The sequence below is a fragment of the Periplaneta americana genome, chromosome 2, assembly GCF_040183065.1.
Source record: "Periplaneta americana isolate PAMFEO1 chromosome 2, P.americana_PAMFEO1_priV1, whole genome shotgun sequence".
NCBI lineage: Eukaryota > Metazoa > Arthropoda > Insecta > Blattodea > Blattidae > Periplaneta > Periplaneta americana.
The window spans coordinates 172,029,557-172,043,106 of NC_091118.1; the positions used below are offsets into that span (position 1 = coordinate 172,029,557).

The 13,550-nt window shown below is 34.6% G+C and overlaps 1 protein-coding gene across 1 annotated transcript in view; it reads left to right on the plus strand.

Annotated features, from left to right (window-relative positions):
- The window catches only part of LOC138694814 (pancreatic triacylglycerol lipase-like), a 66,601-nt gene that overhangs the window by 2,922 nt on the left and 50,129 nt on the right, over positions 1–13,550 (plus strand). The window lies entirely within an intron of this gene.

Below are 13,550 nucleotides of genomic sequence, written 5' to 3' on the forward strand. Positions count from 1 at the left end.
AAACTAATGATTTCGTTGGTCCTAAATATTTATCAAATCTTATATATACATACAGCTATAAGAATCCCACTTTTTACTTCATTTGAGAAAGATTTGCCGGTTTTGTGATTTTTGAAACAAATAATTTGGAGGAAATAATTTTCACAGCAAGTATAAAATTATGGAACTAACTTAATTTTCAAGTTATAAAACTAAAAACTGAGTTTCTCTATTAAAAGGTAATATGCAATATTTGGTAAACATTTAGGACCAATAGAATCATTACTTTACTTACTTACTGGCTTTTAAGGAACTCGTAGGTTCATTGCCGTCCCTATCCTGAGCAAGATTAATCCAGTCTCTATCATCATATCCCAACCTCCCTCAAATCCATTTTAATATTACCCTCCCATCTACATCTCGGCCTCCCAAAGGTCTTTTTCCCCTCCGGCCTCCCAACTAACACTCTGTATGCATTTCTGGATTCGCCCATACGTGCTACACGCTCTGCCCATCTCAAACGTCTGGCTTTAATGTTCCTAAGTATGTCAGGTGAAGAATGCGATGAGTTCTGTGTTGTGTAACTTTCTCCATTCTCCTGTAACTTCATCTCTCTTAGCCCCAAATATTTTCCTAAGAACCTTATTCTCAAACACCCTTAACCTATGTTTCTCTCTCAAAGTGAGAGTCCAAGTTTCATAACCATAAAGAACAACCAGTAATATAACTATTTTATAAATTCTAACTTTCAGATTTTTTGACAGCAGACTGGATGATAAAAGCTTCTTAACCGAATAATAACAGGCATTTCCCATATTTATTCTGTGTTTAATTTCCTCCCGAGTGTCATTTATATCTGTTACTGTTGCTCCCGGGTACCTGAATTTTTCCACCTCTTCAAAGGATAAATTTCCAATTTTTATATTTCCATTTCGTACAATATTCTCGTCACGAGACATAATCATATACTTTGTCTTTTCAGGATTTACTTCCAAACCTATCTCTTTACTTGCTTCAAGTAAAATTCCCATATTTTCCCTAATCGATAGAATCATTACTTTACCAAGAAAATGTACCTATGTAAACTTATGTTTAAGCATGCTTTCGATTTGTTGCAACAATTAAACAAATTGTAAAAAGCAAATGAATAATCTAAATTAAGTGAACTATAAGCCATTAAATTCATCATTCTTTCAAGCTTTTATGGTAAAATTTATGTACGCTATCATAAATCTTGTGGTAGATGTTGTCAAAAGTGTTACTTCATATTTTGCCATAAATTTTGTACGAGTTCGTAACCCTCTGCCCTTAAGCATATCCACAATAAACTCGTACCTTTTGTAATAATCATCTGAATGAAGTGCATTTAACAATAAGAAGTTTATAAGGAGTCAGATGAAGACGTTTCTTTAAAACTCTATAACTGTTGTTTTCGAAAGATCTAATTATCGGGCACATTTACGAATTGATTTCTTTTGATTCTGAAGAAATTCTATTCGGATGGTTTCTACCGTTTCATCATTTTTCGATGGTCTTTCAGTACGATTTTCTTCTCTAGGCTTCCAGTCTCTCTTAACTGTCTATCCAACGATGAATGTTATTCTCGTGTGATGGTTCTTTGCTAAATACACGATGAAATTCAGTATTTCAAACATACAGACGAAAAACTTTGAGTTTTATTTTAATATGGCACCAATATTATATTTCTGCCTTTATTCATTAAAAAGATACTAATCCTTTGAAATCACACCATGTCTTTTGGGACATAGTGCATTGGATTTTGACATCCAAGAAGTAATGCAGGTTTTCATTATCCCACGGTGCCGAAAAAACTGGATTTTGACGTACCATGTGTCTATTCGTCCGTCCTCCTGTGTACTAATAGACGGATTTTGTTCATATTTAGTGCTAATGAGTCAAATTTTCCATGAATGTTATAAAATTATAATAATATTTAGCAGTAAATATCAAACGAGTTTTTATTTCAAATCAAAAACACAAAATGGCGATTATCTCTATATCCATTCAAATGAAATTTGTTTTTATTTTCTTATAAGATGAAGAAATGAATAAAATAAGCTGGTCAGTATTTCCCCGGACTTTTTATAGGCCTATATGTACAGTACTTCGATGGGAAGTTTGTCAAACTATCAACAGCCCCCAGGCCGATTCAAGCAAGATAGTTACTTTGTGGAACGTTTCATTTTATTTATGTATAATTTGCGTCCCTTGATATAACAATTTGGCATTTCTACGTCTTTAATAAACTTTGTTATATTTCTACAAAGTCGCTGCTATTTTTCTACGCGCCTGCACCATCTATTTTTCTACGCGCCTGCGCCTGAAACTCTGCATGCCATTACGGTAAAATCCTTATTACGATTCTGGATGGTTACCCCAAGTTTCGTCTCCTGTAATGATGCGTTACAGAAAAATTACCCTCTTCATTTGCACTCCACAAGCTCCGAAAAGATTTTTTTTGGGCCTCTTTTTGCTCGTCTGTCAGCGTTTTCGGTACCCGCCGGGAGCAAACCTTTATGTAACCAAGCTGCTATGGCTATCGAAGCTGATTTTTCGATGCAACTGCACCACACAGTTCACGTTTATAATACGGCGGTCTTCTTTGATGAGTGCGTCACGTCGATTCGACCCTTGTTGCATTCTGTCACTGCCGTTGCTGATTGGCCACTTCGAGGCTTGTCATCGATGTTCGTTTCTTCGCTCTTGAAGTGTCTCACCCGCGTCTAACTGTACTGATGTCTACAGTACTATCACGATTCATTTCTTAGATGAGCAATGATCTCAGTTGGACTAATTTTCTCCACACTGAGGAATTCAATCACAGACCTTTGTTTTATGCGGATATCGGAAACGTGCACAATTTTGAACAGATATTGTGTCGCTTTCATGTAACATATCGCATTGTCGTTCCGTGTGGTGAAATTAGAGAAATCTTGTGGTCACTAAATGGAATTTACAATATTATGAGCCACCAGTTTTGGGGGGAGGGGGAAACAAAAAACAAAGAAAACGGAGGTAGCCCTATCACTTTTGCACTAACTTGGATAAAATTATGCAAAAATAGACCAACCAGAAAAATAACTTTTAAGGGATATTTAGGTATTTAGTTGGAGTTCATTATAAATTTATAATATCAATTTTGTTTAAATTAAATTGACTCTGAGCATTGTAGAAGAAAATTTCAATATCAAACAGGAGATTATTTACCATCATAATGAGTGCGACGTAAATTTTGCGTTAATAAATTGAGTAGCTGAAAGGAATAAGGGCCCATTCCATTTCCAGTAAATTTTCAGATCAATAACATTACTTATTTCTCATTATAAATATATATCATACATTCTTTCTTGTCATGGTATTGTGTACAATGCATATCAATCTTTCTCCTGAAAATGTGTAGGGTCCTAGTTTAATTAAATGCATAAATTTTGCATGTTTCACTGAAACCTGTCATTCTGAAGAGAGATTGGGATGGGTCCTTATTCCATTCAGCCACTCAATTATATGTTGGTCTGCTGTCGCAGAATACAAAATGGAGGAAAAGCACGTGAGCAAGAGCTAAAAACTCAGGGCCATATTCATAGACATTTTTAGCGCGGGCTTCCGGTGGATGATCAGCGTTTTTCGTATACATAAACCAGTGTTAGCGATAGGATATGATTTGAATTCTGTACTAGTAATCAGTGGATAGCAGGGGCTAGCTTAGTACGCTCGTAGCGCGTGCTGCGAAATGTCTATGAATAGCACCCTCAGTGTTGCGAGTGGAAAATGAGAAACTATGTTATTCGCAAAAGTTAGGCCTACACACAAGTCTCGGTCAACCCCGAGTCATGATATTTTCATTATACTGTTGAAAAATCCATAGTGACACTTGTGGCGGACAAGGTTGCAGTTGGGGTTTTTCTCGGAGTTCTTCCATTTTTCCCCATACTAGGCATTTACATCATTCCGTCACCATTTCTCCATCTCGTCATCATTCCATAGCATTCCCCGATCCTCGGCTTGCGACGCACGGAGGGAGCTGGCCTAGGGACGAGTGGGGTTGTCTGCTCGACACCTGGGTACGCAGCGAATCTTAGTGTAGTCAGCCGGTGTGGATTTGGGAATGCGACTACCTTGAGGATTAGCGCAATAGACCTTAACAGGTCGCAGTTCTGGGCCATAGTGCCTCCCTTCCACAAATTAAATTCAATTCAATACCTTCTCCATATTTAATTTCTACCTTGTGTCTGTGTTATTGATATTACCCTCATTTTCACTTCGGAATATTTGTTTTTAATGTAATGTATTTCAAAACAATACAATTATTTATTAATATACAACAGAAAATATGGTGAAACAGTTTTTCTTAAATATCTGAAAAATTGGAAAAGGCAGATTTTGAAACTAAAGGGCTCAAATTATATGTGTACGGGAATGTTAAATGTATGAATGTATACTATAGGTAAACAGAAAAATGACAATATGTGTTGTGTGTGTATAAGAGAGAGAGAGAGAGAGAGCGCGATAGACGTAAGAAATGGAGGAATTGAAAAGAGAGGAGTATGCTTACTATAGGCTTATTTCAAATGTTACTATTACTTTCTCCAACTATTCGTTACTAAATAGGTAAACAAGACCACATTAAATCGCAGCTATTGTGCTGTTATAACAGATTAACATAAAGTGTTTACTTAATTGCATCTAAGCTAATTGCTGTTAGCTTCTCAACCGTTGTGAACCCGAAGATTCACCTCGCAATCACTCCGAACGTTCCCAGCCTAATTATTGTTGAACTTGTCTGAGAAAGAATTCAGCTATTTCACTTCTTGTTTACATTCTTGTTATAAAATCCTATAAAAGACTTAAATATCCAGCTTCAAGTCGTACTCTGTGATGTTACATGAATTCTTTAACGTTGCTAATTCTCTTGTTCTGCAATAAAGTAAGATGTGCATTCCTGTCAAAGCGATGTAGGTTACATTACTACAACACTGTGTAACGGTGTCTTTCGTTAATTTTATTCTTTACGAAGGCTTGTACAGGATGATTCAGTAAAAGCGTGCAAAAATTACATAGAAAATAGGGGTTGCTGCACTGAAAATTTTGAGACGGGAACTCAGGATCTGCGAAGACAGATTAAATAGATATGGGCTTAACGTATCTATCGCTATCGCTTACTTTTTCCATATTATTTCAACTTATTATTTACAATCTTAAATTAAATCGTTCAATATGGAACGAGACCAACTCCGGGATACAAACATTTTTTTAGAAGTTTTTTTTTATTTTCACTCTGATCGATCAGTGACTTTTTCGCTTCAACAACAAAACAATACTGACTCATATAAAAGTTATAAATTTCAACCTTCACATATATATGTGATGGATTCTTCATGTTATATATATATATATTTTTTTTTTTTTTAATTTTGTGTATGCAATCTCTCTGTGCATGTGGACTCGTGTAGCTTATACTTGCACTACAGTTGCATGGTCGACTGTTCTTTAATGAGCATACGACATTATCATTTTCATTTATACATATTTAAGGGGAGGCAGAGGTGAATATTTCAAAATCCACAAAATTTATCCGATTTGTTTCAAATTGATCATGGATACTAAGTATGTTATTAGTAATAGATATGCCAAGTTTCAACTTTCTAAGTACAATAGTTCTGTAAATATTAATAATTTTATAAAACTTTATATCGTTTGATATAAAATGCTCCATGCACCATATTGTAAGAAATTTTCAATATTTCTTTTTATTTATATGTTCAGAGAAGGTATATAAATAATGATAAGTATTAGTTTATTATGGGAATAATATAGTAATACAGTTATCTTGGTTTTAATTTCATACTTTTAAAGGGCACAAAATCAAAAACTAACATTGGAATATTAAAATAAAGATAATAAAAATGGAAAAAACCAAATTTTCATTTTTTCTTCGGTTTTGTTCGAAAATTTCACCTCTGCCTCCCCTTAATTTAGAAACTGTCATTAAATTTATCGGCTGATGCAATTACGAAAACGGTGGTTTGCACCTGTAATCAACTTTGGGCACTTCATCTTACATAAAGTGTTACACTTTTTCCTGTCTATTAGATTCCCTTATGACATTCCAACAATTCTCAATAATAATAATAATAATAATAATAATAATAATAATAATAATAATAATAATAATGATAATGATAATAATCGTTCGTTTCTTCGTTCTTTCGTTTAAGTTTAATCATTCATTCTAGTGTAATGTACGAGTAGATCCAGCGCCTGTTATGCACTAATAGGTCCATATTCATAGACATTCTTAGCGCGAGTTTCCGGTGGATGATCAACGAACTAACGTTTTTCGTATTCATAAACCAATGTTAGCGATATGATGTGATATGAATCCTGTACAAGTAATCAATCGATAGCCGGGGCTAGTTTAGCACGCTCGTAGCGAGGGCTAGCGAAATGTCTATGCATAGCACCCATAGAGTCGGAGCGAATAACGGGAAGTTAAAGAGCTCTGCCATTGAACAAAAGAAAAGTTCGTTGGTCCAATATAGATTTTCCCCATCAAAATAATTTAGTTCTGCTTATTAGAACGGAAAGTTCACTGTTGACGTAAACTCAGCCTCGACTTCTCTTGCAGAAGGACTTCCTATCTCTGTGAGTATAACAAGAGAACAGGACGAAACATTTATTGAAAATCTGCGCACAGGTACACTGACCTATCAGATTTCCTGAGAAGTATGACACGAATGTGTTTTTTTTTAAGAAAGCGTATGACACATGATTTGCAGGCTACTTTTTTCTACCAAATAATAAATATTTCGCCTACAAGGCAACTGATATTGCCGTTACGAAGTCTGCTTGAACTTGGTGAGTAACTTAAAAATGTCACTGTGTAATAATAACAACCTTTTCACAAATAATTTCTGCAACACGAAATGCCAACTACTTAAAAATGTAAAAGTAATCTTAAAAAAGGACTAACGTCACTAAAAGTTGGTGAAAATATTCAAACTACACAGCTCTGTAAAATTGAGAATGTCCTATTCAGAAATACTTACTTACTTATTGGCTTTTAAGGAACCCGTAGGTTCATTGCCGCCCTCACATAACCCCGCCATAGGTCCCTATCCTGAGCAAGATTAATCCATTCTCAATCATCATATCCCACCTCCCTCAAATCCATTTTAATATTATCTTCCCATCTACGTCTCGGCCTCCCTAAAGGTCTTTTTCCCTCCGGCCTCCCAACTAACACTCTATATGCATTTCTGGATTCACCCATATGTGCTACATGCCCTGTCCACCTCAAACGTCTAGATTTAATGTTCCTAATTATGTCAGGTGAAGAATACAAAGCGTGCAGTTCTGTGTTGTGTAACTTTCTCCATTCTCCTGTAACTTCATCCCTCTTAGCCTCAAATATTCTCCTAAGCACCTTATTCTCAAACACCCTTAATCTCTGTTCCTTTCTCAAAGTGAGAGTCCAAGTTTCACAACCTTAAAGAACAACCGGTAATATAACTGTTTTATAAATTCTAACTTTCAGATTTTTCGACAGCAGACTGGGTAATAAAAGTTTCTCAAGCGAATAATAACAGGCATTTCCCATATTTATTCTGTGTTTAATTTCCTCCCGAGTATCATCTATATTTGATACTGTTGCTCCCAAATATTTGAACTTCTCCACCTCTTCAAAAGTTAAATTTCCAATTTTTATATTTCTATTTCGTACAATATTCTGGTCACGAGACATAATCATATACTGTGTCCTATTTAGAAATACACAAACAAAATCGTTGTGCTAGAATTTATATAAACAAGTGTAATTAAAAACTATTGGCAACACTGCTATGATTATCATTTACCACTTCATTGGCATGCATTGTGTCGTTGGTGTCACGATTCTGATTGGACAAGTATGCACAATGCTCGCGCAGTCATTTGTAGCATTATAATCAGCCTTTTGAGTGGAGAACGTAATTCTGTTGATAGAGATCTAGATTTAAAGAACATAACGACTTCCTGCGTAGTTGACGAGTTACAGATATCTGGACTTGTATTCCATTTCATGTCAATTCTTAGTTCTTAAAATTGCATTACCGAATTACACAATTCCAGATTGGCAAAGTAATTAATTCTTAAAATTAGTCCTGCCTTGTCTTTAGATAATAGCCTTTCACTAAGAAATTGTGACTTATTTGCCGTAATATTCTATGAGGTGTGTGCTGGACGAAACACTTGCGGTACATGTTTCTCAGCATTAGGCCTAATTCTGTACTTTCCTTCAATTAATTTAATCGCTACCATCTTGCCATATTGTCCTCAACCGCTGTCACTGTTATTATGAAATTAAAGACCGGATTAATTTGCACTTACAAAGCTTTAAATATTATGCAAATATTTTCTCTAGAATCTTAAGGGCAGAAGGTTACGAAAGCATACAAAAATTATGGCAAAATAAGCAATAACACTTTTGAAAGTATCTACCACAAGATTTAAGATAGCCATACATAAATTTTACCACTGAATCTTGAAAGAATGCTGAATTGAATGGCTTATAGTTCACTTAATTTAGATTATTAATTTGTCCTTCACAATTTGTTTAATTGTTGCAACGGCTCGAAAATATACTTAAACATAATATCACATAGGTACATTTCTTGACTTTTACACTTTTATTACGTCATACTACTTTTGACCAATAAAACGGTACGAAAGGGTGTCTTTCAACCAATCATGGCTACTTATCGCACAATTTTATCGCGTCCCTAGCATTTGTTTAATTTTATCGCTTCCCTAGCATTTGCTTGTTTTTATCACTACCCTAGCATTTGTTTTTTTTTTTTTTTGCCAACATTTCAAACTGCAAATTCTTTACGATACTATAAAACATGCTTTGCGATTATCATTTGTTTACAGCATAGACAGTCAACTGAAAATGCTGGCGACGCACGGAGGGGGTTGGCCTAGGGACAAGGGGGGTTGCCTGCTTGAAACTTTGGTACGCAGCGAACCTTAGTGTAGTCAGTGTGATTTTGGGAATGCGTCTAGCTTGAGAGTTAGCGCAATAGATCGTGGAAGGTCGCAGTGCTGGCCATAGTGCCTCTCTCCCGAAATTCCATTCCGTTCTGAAAAGGAAAATATGCATGCAATGTAAGTAAATCTTAAAATATGCAAATACGTATTAAGTGATTACTGATTACTTTTCTTATGTTAAATTACAGTAGTTTGCGTGCAATATGTATTTTGCATATAATTTTGGCTGTAATTATAATCCCCACATCATTATAAATATCATCGTAGGCTAAATAATGGCTTAATCAACTGCTGACGTATCACAAAGAGTGTAACGGATCGATTCTCGAACGAACTTTATCAGTAAGGCAGTTTTCCTCTTTGTATTGTTACTAGCGTTCGGAAGTTTATGCCCTAAAACTGTACTAAATACGCATGCAATTTAGGACCTGAAACATTAAAAATATGTGAGGTAACCATTAATAAATAAGGGAATACTCGTATGTTTCTTCTAGTAGGTATGATTCAAAGTGAGTCCAAACTGCTTGAAAGTTGAAGAAAAATATTTATGTTCGAAAACAGACCTCATTTGATATGAAATATTTGCTAAGAAAAATCTGTGAAATAAAAATAACAGTAGTCATTAAAAGTGATAAACAGGGTTTAAAATGTTTCTGAAACAATTTCAAAATCATTTTAATACACAGGCAAGTGAGTGATATCACAGTCTAGTATATACAGTCGCGAAGCTCAATACGTAGTAAATATGCAAACATTAGATAGTTGCTCACCACTAGGATCGCTAATATCGCCTCATTACAGGCAATGCAAAATTGAACCGTCACAGTCTATTGTTTCTAGCACCCTTAAAACTCAAGCTTCGTGACTGTATATAGTAGACTGTGGTGATATGTTAAAAATCAAAGTAGCGATCTACATTATTTAATGAAGTGCCTGAAGTTACCACAGCAAGATGGTAATAATATCCAGGTGTCCAAGTAATCAATGTGCCCATAAGCGAAACGAAGCAGCAACAGTTGTAAGATGTCGGCACCTCTGCACGAGTGTGCTTTTTTTTTTAGTAACTTCTCGTTGTGCGACTTTTCTGAATAAAGGTCTGGTAGCAAGGGATATTCATAAAGAAATGCTGCCCGTGTATGGTGAGCATTGCCTGTCTGAAGCAGTCTACAATTGGGTGCAGAAGTGCTCTGGAGGGCGGACAAGTATTGAACAATGAGTAGATCGGGCAGTGGAGATTGTTGCGGGGGCAAATACGCAACAGGTTGGCTACTGAATAAGAGACAGGATGGAGAGGGCGAAATGCTAATCCGGATAGTCAAAAGTGATCAGTCTTGGTTACATCATTACCAGTCCGAGACAAAGTGTGCAACAATGCTCGGATCAAGTCATCAACGGTACACTCGTGCAGATGTACAGCCATCAGGCAACTGCTGCTTCTTTGTTTCACTTATTCTTACACGGTAATACTGCCATCTAGCCGCGATTGCTTCAGGTACCTCATTAAAAATATAGGTCACTACTTCAATTTGTAATTTACTTAATAACTCACCCTCGCATTTGTGTTGTTGTTGCAATAGAAATATGGGCGCGGACTAAGATTTTGTGTAAGCGCTAGCCTACAGAACTTTCCCTCTGTGATGTCATCATCTCTTTGTTTGAAAATGGGTAATAGAGGATTAATATAATTAAAGAACTAGTATTGCAAATCGATTTGGAGGAATGTGGAAAAGAAAGAACAGAGACTTTAATTTTTCAGTGTGTGAACGACTCAGAAAACCAAATTCATTAAAGAAACCGTGGGATGCGTTCGGGCGTGAGTTCGAATCCTGCTTGTGTTGATTACCTTGCTGAATTTTTAGCAGCGTTTTCCTAACTGTTAGGCAATTGTCAGGTAATCCATGGTGTATCCTTGGTCTCATCTTTCTTTAACAAACTTCACCGATGCAAGATAATCTTGTACTTGATGCAGAGTCATTTAATAATAGTCCAATGCTGTGGAGTAACGGTTAGCATGCCTAACTGAAAAGAGCGGCCCGGGTTCAAATCCTGATTGGGACAAATTATCTGTTGAAGTTTTTCCGGAGTTCTCCTTCAACCCATTAGGAGCAAATACTGGGTAACTTTTGGCGCCGGATCCGGGCTCATTTCGCTGACATTATCACCTTCATCTCACTCAGATGCTAGGTAACCATAGCTGTAGGTAAAGCGTCGCAAAATAACCCAATTGAAAATTGATAATAATAATATAGAAATAGAAAAACCATTTTCCTCGATAATTCACGTTCCCTATGCCAATCTTTCGTTCTATCACATCTCTTTCTCACTCTCTCTCGGTGATGATTATTATTTTATTATTATTATTATTATTATTATTATTATTATTATTATTATTATTATTATTATTATTATTATTATTGTAAATTAATTGTATTACAAAATTTAATTCTGTTTATTCTGTATTATTATTATTGTATCACTTGTGCTGGGCTATCATTGGCCTATGGCTGTTGACCAGCACATTAATATTACAATAAATAAATGGATGGATGGGTGGATGGATGGAAGGATGGATAGATAGATAGATAGATAGATAGATAGATAGATAGATAGATAGATAGATAGATAGATAGATAGATAGATAGATAGATAGATAGATAGATAGATAGATAGATAGATAGATAGATAGATAGATAGGTAGGTAGGTAGGTAGGTAGGTAGGTAGGTAGGTAGGTAGGTAGGTAGGTAGGTAGGTAGGTAGGTAGGTAAACAAGTAAATAAATAAATAATAATAATTATTATTTTTATTATTATTATTATTATTATTATTATTATTATTATTATTATTATTATTATTATTTTAAATTAATTGTATTAAAAAATTTAATTCTGTTTATTCTGTATTATTATTGTATCACTTGAGCTGGGCTATCATTGGCCCATGGCTGTTGACCAGCATATTAATATTACAATAAATAAATAAATAAATAAATAATAAATCTGTAGCCAAAACGTTTCTGGTAATTTTCCATTTTCAAAAAATAATTGGTGTTAACATGTATAATTAACCATCCTGAAAACGAAAATCGCTTTTTTGAAATTTTTGTTTGTATGTCTGTCAGTCTGTCTGTTACCTTTTCACGCGATAATGGCTGAACCAATTTATATGAAAATTGGAATATAAATTAAGTTCGTTGTGACTTAGATTTTAGGCTATATTGCATTCAAAATACTTTATTTAAAAGGGGGGTTATAAGGGGGCCCGAATTAAATGAATCGAAATATCTCGCTTATTATTGATTTTCATGAAAAATGTTACATGACAAAAGTTTCTTTAAAAATAATTTCCGATAAGTTTTATTCTACACACAATTTTGATAGGACTGATATTTAATGAGATAAATGAGTTTTAAAATTACAATAACAACGCCATCTAAGGCACTGTACTGAAATAAAAACAAATGAGTTCGTCTATAATGGGCCTTGGACAACAACAATCGAAAGCTATTAAACATAGCCTACAGAGAATGTTTCTGTGTTTGTATGAAGTAATATCGGAAGCTAATTAATTGTTTAATTATTATTTCACCATTGGATGGACATAATTCTACAATGTTATTACAGTAACTTCTGAAACATATAGCAAGTAATATAAAGTATAACATTAAACCTAAATGATATGTCAATCTTCATTAAACTATGGTTGCATGTAATAACATTAAGAAACATGTTAAAGGAATTGTCATTGCACCAAATGATTGCTCTCTGGACCAAAATGACCGCATTTTAATTATTTAAATACAATTTAAATTAAGTAACATATTAAACGATTTATCCTTCTATCAAACACAAATCTTCCCTGGATCAAAGTCCTATTTTAATTATGTAATTACTTTATATTTATTTCTAACGGGTGCAGTGGAGCGCACGGGTACGGCTAGTAAATAAATAAATGAATGAATGAATGAATAAACAAACAAGTAAACAAGTAAATAAATAAATAAATAATAATAATAATAATAATAATAATTATTATTATTATTATTATTATTATTATTATTATTATTATTATTATTATTATTATTATTATGAACACGGCAGATGTACCGTTTTGTAGCGAAAGCCTTCTTTCTTACTTTCTATTAATATTTCAAGAGTTAGCCTTTATCTGTTGTACATTATAGCTTCTGTATTCTTATACGAACATGACTTTTGATCTCTGTCTATGCGTGTCTAGCTACTTTATATAAATGATCTGTAGCCTAATCCATATACCATTGTTAAACGTCCGTACTTCCGGAGCCAAAGTCACTAAATTTGCACGTGCTCAGAAAGAGAAATACATTGTCATATGCATATCAGGTCCCGAGGCTCGGTAATCAGATCACATGGACAGTTTCTTTCAGAATAATTGTATGGACATTGTTTTTAAAAATATTACTGCTCTAGTGAAGACTTTCCCCAAAGACAGGTCCTGTTCATTTCACATCGAACAGAGTCCACGGTCCACGCCACCAAAGTCTCTGAGC